Below are 8,919 nucleotides of genomic sequence, written 5' to 3' on the forward strand. Positions count from 1 at the left end.
ATTGTTAGAGAACAAAAAGGGTTTGTTGATCTAGTAAATAGCACTACTCTGCTTGATTAGATCCTTTTCATGCTCCTATCTGCCTTCACACATATTGCAGATACTCCTTCTAGTTCAATAATCAATCACACTGACACAACCAAAATTTCCAACACCAACAAAACAACTCATCGATCTTATAAGCAACTTAATAGGTCGGTAACACATCACAAACCTAAGATCTCATAGAGATTACAAACAAATCAGTTCAAATATGACCGTTATATTACATAACAATCATTTCACATTATACAAGACAACCTTAGTCGCATCTTGATCACCACTCATCGATTCTTGTAACTCATCACACAGTTTCCACTTCATGCAATGTATTAACTCATTACCAAGATAAAACCGTTATCTCTACATGCCAAAAACCACTTGAAACTCATCACATACAACATGCATACATGGCATAATCACCTCCGATCACCGTTTGATCATAAATCAACACAACCGATTCAACAAGCTCCTTCAATTAGGGTTTGGCACATCAACAGGTATGGTTATTGGTTGATCTCACTGCTTCTAAAGTAATACCAATTCCCTTCACTTTCTCAACTACCAGTTGCATAACAACTTCCATTACTAGTGGCAATTGACATTAATGACAACCTTCAATCAAATTCCAACAGTGTCAACTGGTGAGTAGCTTTGTTAGGAAAACTAGCTCTGGGAACCAAGTCCATGCAGTGATTAATACTTCTCACAGGTGGCAATCCATCAGGTACATTATTTGAAATGATGTCTTCATACTTTGTCAGCAAATCTTTTATCTCTCACAGGTGTTCTCCTTCCAGTTCTGGTTTCTCAGTCTTTTATAGGAATTAAGGCAAAACACGCATTCTCACGTCTCAATCCATCTAGGAATTTCCTTCCATCTACCAAATAGATTCTAGCATTCGTACAGACTTCATTCTTCAAAGGTTCCTCCAAAGCAAACAAGGTTTGTTTCATCCCATTGGCCATAATAGTGTATGTATTCTTCCTCCCATCATGTACTGTCTGTCTATCAAACTGCCAAGGTCTACCCAACAAAAGATGACAAATATCCATAGGCATAATATCACATAAGACTTCATCATGATAATTCCCAATTTTTAATTTTACCAAATGTTGTTCACTTACTAACAACTTATGTTCATCCTGAATCCATGCTATCTAGTAAGGATTAGGGTGTTTCAATATCTCCAATTTCAACTTATTCACCATCTCTTCTGAAATAAGATTATCTGAACTACCACTATCAAAAACAACTTTACAACACTTACGAATACCTTACATCTGGTCTTGAACAAATTCTTCCTCTGCAAAGGCTCTTCATCTCCTCCGGTATGACACAAAGCTCTCCTCATCACCAACAGTTCTCCATCTTTTGGTTTGTTGTCTGATCTGGTGGGGTTTTATTCCCCCACTATTGCTCTTCTGGTATTCTCTGCCTTCTTGCACTTGAATGCACGATGTCCTTCTCCTCCACACTTAAAGAAAGTTCCTCTAAATGTCCTCTTGTCTTGTCTTCCAAAATTCTCATTCTGGTAACCATTCGGTTCTCTCCTCTGGTAGAAATTTCTATCATCCTTTCAATATGAATTACCTTCTTTGTTCACTTCCTTGTCCTTGCTCTAATCTATATTGGTTCATCTTCCTTTGGTATATCACCTTCCTCCTTGAAATATTCCTCTGGTAAACCTTCCACCTCTACTTCTCTGCCTCTACTCATGTCTTTTGTTTAACTTCTCTTCTGCCTTTAGGGCATACTGGTAAGATTCTTCAACACTCTCCAATTTGATCAAACTCAGATCATCTTGTATAGACATCCACAATCCATTAAAATATCTTGCAACTTGTTCAAATTCATCATCAACATGTCTGAATCTGATATTCAACTTGCAAAGTGCTTTGGTGTACTCCTCACTAGATTCCTTCTGTCTCAAATTCTACAACTTCTAGAATAGATTCACTTGATAATCAGCTGGCATAAACTTCGACTTCAACTTAGCAATCATCCAATCCCATGTCTTAATCTTTTCTTTACCTCTTCTCTATCTATCAACTCGCAAATGTTCCCACCAAAGAGATGCATGACCTTTCAACTAGGTATAGGCATATTTCACCTTCCTCTCTTCTGCAGTGTTTTTAAAATCAAAATACTTCTCCATCTCCGAGATCCAATCCATCAATTCATCTGAATCAAACTTCCCATCATATTCTGGTGGGGTAAAATGAGGTTTCGTATTTGCCCTACTCAAAACCCTCAAAAACCTTTCCTCATCTAGATCAACCGCCGGTAGGTTTGGTTGTTTTGTTGGGGCTTCTTCTCCTTCATCTTCACTCACATCTTTGATATGTAGGCCTCTTCTCTAGGTTGTTTCCATGACTTCCAATTGGGCGGCTATACCTTGCAACATCTCCATCATAGCAGGGTCTACATTCCCACACACTCCACCATTCTTAGCTCCTCTTCGCGCCATCGTTCACGCTAGTCCTCTATAGCTACAGGTCGGATCCGCAATCTGCCACCCTACAACAAAATTTTTAGGACATGCAACCTCCAGAATGAAACTTCACTTTGATACCACTTGAAGCAGTCATTGGTGAGGAGGGACCTCAAATAAATCAATCCGGACCGATTAGAAAGAGTAAACACAATGGAAACACAAAGATATGATGGAGGCAATGCGGAACAAATTGTTTTATTGCATGAAAATTGATTATATCCAACCAGTAGCAACCGGGTTACAACATACCGACTCATAGACCCGGTAGAACATACTGAATAGGTCACAACGAGGACCTTAAATCGTGAGATCTATCTTCTATGCACAATCCAACTACTTGTTTCTCTGATTGATTACATTCTAATGTGCAATTACAATTATATATATCGATCCAAAGGATCCAGTCGGTCCAAAAGGGATCAAAACCCGAAGAACAAGACCTAACGTGCAATATAAACAAGATCGGCCTCCGCCAAGAGATTCCTTCAAAAAATCCAAAGAATGAAACGTAGATCGTGGGAAAAGGTCGGCCACATGCAAAGGAACATTAGAATCAACGCCCAAGGCTCTGCAAGCTTCAAAAAGGGGTTTCGATAGATCACCAAAATAGGTCCAAGCAACTGGTAACAAGAGCTATCAATCGGTAATAGGAAACACTCAAGAAAACCAATAGCAATATCTTGCCGGAAAATGATCCAAATGCGATGCGGTCTGGAAATAAGAAAGATGATCAAGTCTTCAAGTAGAATCCAATTCCATAGGATCCGGTGAGCCAAAACCGGGACACACAAAGAAAATTTAAAATTGCAAACAAAAAGCAAAACAAAAAGAAAATGTTTTTGGTTGATGCAAGATTGCTATGAACCGAAGATGCTCCTGCATCATATATATTATTTTTTTATATTTGGCATTAAGTTTGTATGCAATTTAAATAGATTGTGAGTTCTTCAATTTAGCGAAATTAGACTATATACTTCTTTATCCATTTAATTAAGCACAATTGGTTGGGTACAAAAAAAGGTGAGGATTTAGTATATACACATTCCAACTTTTGCATCTTATCACATAAGACATCCAATTACAACTAAAGAATATTGAGGAATTGGGATCTAACCATTAAGTAAGTCAACTTTTCACATCCATTTCATAGCTCACCATACTCTCTTTAGATTACGTAGATTCTACAAATGACAAGGCTAGTGGGAGCGACATTGTAGTTGATCAAGGTTCAAACAAACCAAATGTTGACTTTGATCATAATGCTCTTGAGAGGAGCAATATGAGGATTCATATTATTAACCGTGTTAATGAATTATGAATTTATGAGTTTTTTGTTATGATTTTTTCGGTCAATTATTAGTATTACTCTATATATATTGAACTTGAATCCATATCCATAATTGAACCCGAGAAAGAGAAAATTTGGCCATATTGCATACCAAACCTTGAAGTTGCATTTGAATTCAAGAATTACTTTTTTGCCGTATTGCATACCCAAACCTTGAACCTATACTCGAAGCTACAACTTAGCTTCTAGAGATAAGTTGTCCTAATAATGATTATTTCTTTTCTATGATTGAGATCTTGTGTTGGGTATTATAGATTTAGTATCTAAGGTAAACTTGAGGGGTTTCTTTTAAGGAGGCATTCAAATATGTTCCACAAGTGTAGAGGGTTGCAGTTACTATTGATTGACTTGTCCCTCCATATAAAAAATACCCTTAAATGAGTTTTCTTATGGGTTAAAACTCTGAGATTTTCTACAAAATTTTCCATTCCTATTGGGAGATGTCTATGAAGCATACATGATGCACCTTTGATGGTGATTATTAATTAATTAAAAATAGAAAACTCATTGTATTCTAATTTTGAGTTAATAAATATGGCCAAAGGTGCATCCTGTATGCTATATAGACAAAAGTTTCCTATTGTAGGCCATAAGAAACTTGTTGTACTCTAGATTTTGATTAACACATTCTTGCATAGTTGAGGTCTGCTAGTTTCATTGGTGAACTTAAAAAACAATGTATTTCCATAGTATCCCCAACTTTTCTAAAGAAGACACCTGCCAATATTCATTAGGTGGGAGAGGATCTTACACATAGAGATTTTGTACAAGAGAGATCAACAATATGGTTGAATGCTAGAGCTAATTATTTCATAAACAACCCTTCTTTTTAAGAAGTCAAGGGATCCCATGAAATATGTAATCCTTTCTAACTTTGGAAGCAAAAATGAGGAAAAAATATGTCATTCAAAACTTCTTCTAGTGCTACTCCAATGACTCTCCCGATGTCCAACACTATCGTTGTTGATGCCCCAACGACCCTCTAGCCTTTGCTTGCAGCCCGCATGGTGTTGATGACTTTCTACCTGTTGTGCATGTACCTTTGGAGACTCTTCCTCAGGTTATGAGTTCTCTCAATCCCTAGCTGTGGGTGGGTTTTCTACTCAAGATGATGGTTTGTCCAAGGCAAGGGTCCCCCCTCCCGAGCCTTTTCCTATAGCTGGGTGGAGCTTTTCTCATGTTGCTAGATCTGCTAATGTCCATCCTCCCAAAGGGAAGTCTTGTCCTCTTCCTTTTTCCAAGACCTCCCCTATTATAACTTGTGGCCAAGATGTGGTTGAAAATGTTGGTTTCTACCAAAATTGTGGGTTAGTGTGTAGATTTGTTGGGTTTTGGCATTCCCTCCCAGATCTACACCGTTGGGTGAGTGACTCTTGGAAGCCTTTGGTTGCTGGTCCCATTGAGCTTTACCTTTTATTACATCTTTTGCTTCCTCTAATGATCATGACTTAGCGTTGAACACATTGTGGGCTTGGGGAGTGAACTCTCTTAGTCAAACCTTGGACAACTTCTTTTAACCCTCTCATTGAACCACTCAATGTGCATCCAATGTGGGTTCGTCTTCCTTATCTTCCTCTTCATTTTTGCGAGCTTTCCTATTATGAGGTCATTGGCAACTCTATCAGACACTTTTTGAAGGTAGATAATACCACATCCTTTATGGGTCATTCTACTTTTGCTCAAATCCTTAACAACTGATGTAGGAGCATCTAGTGGTGTAAGGGCAATCCTACATCACCCAAAAATATTTCTATTTAGTTAGTTTTTTTTAATGTTTTTGCATTTCTGGATACCCATTTGGACAAGTAAGAGATTCCAACTTTCAGAATTATCAAGATGCTTTTTCTAGCCGACTACCAAAAATATGTTTTTATTTAAAGACGGACGGAGTCTAAATTTTGCAGGAGGCTTGAGAATGTAGAAAAAACACTTTGGTGAAAGAATCAGGTTAAAATCATCTATGATTTGAAACTTATTCAAATTCCAGTTTCCCGAAAAATTGAAAAAAATTTGGCCAAGTCAAATTTGAGGTAGAAATCAGCAAAGCATATTCTTCACTCAGAGAGATTTCTGACGGTTCAAACAACATGTCAATCCATTCCCGAATCAAAAGTTATGGCTTTCAGAAGTTGGACAATTTTTCAGAAAGTTTCAAGTTTTTGAATCTGGCTAAATTTTCAAATTTTCAATTTCATGCGTTTGTTCGCCAAATGGTAATTTCTAAATTGTAGTTTTGGCTCCAAATGAAAAAGAAGCTATTTAGGACTCATTTGAGGAAACTTGTTCTAGTTTTTGGAGAGTGAGTTTTTGGGAGAGTTTTTGGATGTGAGTTGGGAGTTGGAAAATTTGCATTGTAAGGGTTTCTAGAAAACTTTGAAGTTGTAATGTGTTGCAGCCTGTGAGGATTTATCCTCCTATTTTGTAATTGAATGTATTGAAAAATGCTCTTAGATAATAATAAAATAATATTTTATTGTCTCATTTGTTGTGTTTTTCTGTGTCTCGGGTCTGCCCTCATCAAGTGGTATCAATGTGGGTTGTTCTTGAGTGTGTGGATAGATCACCGAACGTGAGGCAATTTGCACCAGGACTTGTGATTATGGGCTCGTGTTCAAGATGCCCCCAAGAGTGATGTGTGGTGGTAGAAATGCTGGTGCTAGAAATGCTTTGGCAAATGAGGGTTTGAGAGCCCTCTAGAGACATATTGATGCATTGTAAGAAGAGCTAAGAAGAGGGTTTAATCAAAGGAGAGGATAAAGTGATGATGAAAAAGAGGTTGAAGACACATCTGAAGAAGTAGAAGAAACAATAGATCAAAATCAAGCTCGATTGTTGAGGGCCATTTCCCAGATTGGGAAGAGACCCAAAATTGAAGTCTCTATTTTTTTTGGAAATCTGAACCCATAAGAGCTGATGATTAGATAAATGAGATGGATGAATAGTTTGAATATGAGGAGATAGAAGACCTAGATTGGGTCAAGTTTGCAAAGACAACATTGAAGGGTCATGCCAATATTTGCTAGAAAGAGGTCCATCTGGATAGATATCGAAGAGGAAAGGGAAAGATCACCAGATGAGATTGAATGGTTGAGAAACTCAAGAATTAGTTCATTCCCATGGACTATGAGTTGGATTTGTTGAAGAAATTACAAGGACTGAAGAAAGGAAGCAAGTATGTGAAGGATTATACAGAAGAATTTTACAAGATAATTATCAGAACAGGCCATGTAGAGGCCAAAAGGGAGAAAGTCGCTCATTATCTTAATGGGTTACAACCTAGTATTCAAGAGGAGCTACTTCTAGTCAGAATGACCAATATTGAGGAAGTGTATAAATTTGCATTGAAAGTGGAGGAGAAACTGAATAAAAGATTTAAAGGCAAGCAAAAAGGGAAAGCCCAAGGCGGTAGAGGTGATGGAAGATCTTTTGGAAGCCGAAATGAAGATCAGAAGAAAAATGATGATGCAGGCACCAACCAAAATCAAAAGGGTGATAATTTCTATCGCCCTCGTGATCAAAACAATGATGAATAGTGAGGAAGAGGAAGAGGAAGGCTTGGACAAGGGCCTGAGAGAGGAGGTTTTAGAGGAACCTATTTCCAATGTGGGGAAGAAGGGCATAGAGCCTTTGAATACCCACAACATCAAGGAAGGACAAATAGAAGCAATGAAGATCATGCACATGTGGCACATGTAGACAAAGGAGCTCAGTCTGAACATTATAATGATGCTGAAAGGGGAGAAGCCCTAGCTATCAAGAGAACCCTGGTGAATGAGGAAAAAGAACCAAGTCAAAGGAACAGTTTGTTTCATACTGGATGCAAATCTCAAAACAAGTATTGTGATGTAGTTATTGATAGTGGGATCACTGATAATCTGGTGTCCGAAGAGATGGTTACAAAGTTGAAGCTGAAGAGGGAAAGACATCCATAGTTGTATTAGATAGCCTGGTTGCAAAATAACCACAAAGTTATGGTCAATGAGCAGTATTTGGTAAAATTCAAGATGGGTAGTTACCATGATGAGGTACTTTGTGACATCATACCCATGGATGCATGCCATATGTTGTTAGGGTGGCCATGACAATTTGATAGGCGTGTTGTAAATGATGGTCATGCTAATAACTATACCCTAAGAAAGGATGGAGTTTGCCATAAGTTGAAACCCCTAAAGGAGGTGGAAGAAAAGGTATGTAGTAATGCCAAAATATGTTTTCTTGATGGAAGAAATTTTTTGGAAGGCATGAAAAACAAACCTGTGTGTTTTGCTTTAATTTCTAGAGTGGATAAAGAAGATAGCAAAGAGGTGTTTGTAGAAGTTTCTAGTTTGTTGAATGAGTTTCAGGACATTGTGTATGATATGTACTTGAGGGTTTACCGCCTGTGAGGAAGATAAGTAATTGGATTGACTTGATCCCTGGAACTAATTTTTCAAATAAGGTAGCCCATAGAATGACTCCATCAAAAAATAAAGAGTTGAATCAACAAGTTCAAGAGTTGTCGAGAAAAGGATTGATCCAAGAGAGCCCGAGTCCATGTGCGGTACTTGTAGAACTAACACCAAAGAAGAATGGAAAATGGAGGATGTGTATGGACTCTAGGGCCATAAACAAGATAACAATCAAGTATAAATTTCCCCTGTCAAGGATGGATGACCTTATGGACTGCTTGGGTGGAGCGGAGTACTTCACAAAGATTGATCTGAAGAGTGGGTATTACCAGATCCAAATTAGAGAGGGGGACGAGTGGAAGACTGCCTTCAAAACTAAAGAAGACTTGTATGAGTGGTTAGTCATGCCTTTTGGGCTAACCAATGCATTGAGAAAATTCATGTGGCTTATGAACAAGGTATTGAAAAAATTTGTACGTAATTTTTTTATTCTGTACCTTGATGATATTTTGATTTTCAATAAGACATTGGAGGAGCATTTAATGCATATTTGTAGAGTTTTTGAGAATCTAAGAGGAGAAATTATTGATTACTTTGAAGAAGTGTATTTTTGTGAAGGAGTTGGTGTACTTGGGGTTTTTTGTAT

Source organism: Cryptomeria japonica, chromosome 8 (genome assembly GCF_030272615.1).
Source record: "Cryptomeria japonica chromosome 8, Sugi_1.0, whole genome shotgun sequence".
Classification (NCBI taxonomy): Eukaryota; Viridiplantae; Streptophyta; class Pinopsida; order Cupressales; family Cupressaceae; genus Cryptomeria; species Cryptomeria japonica.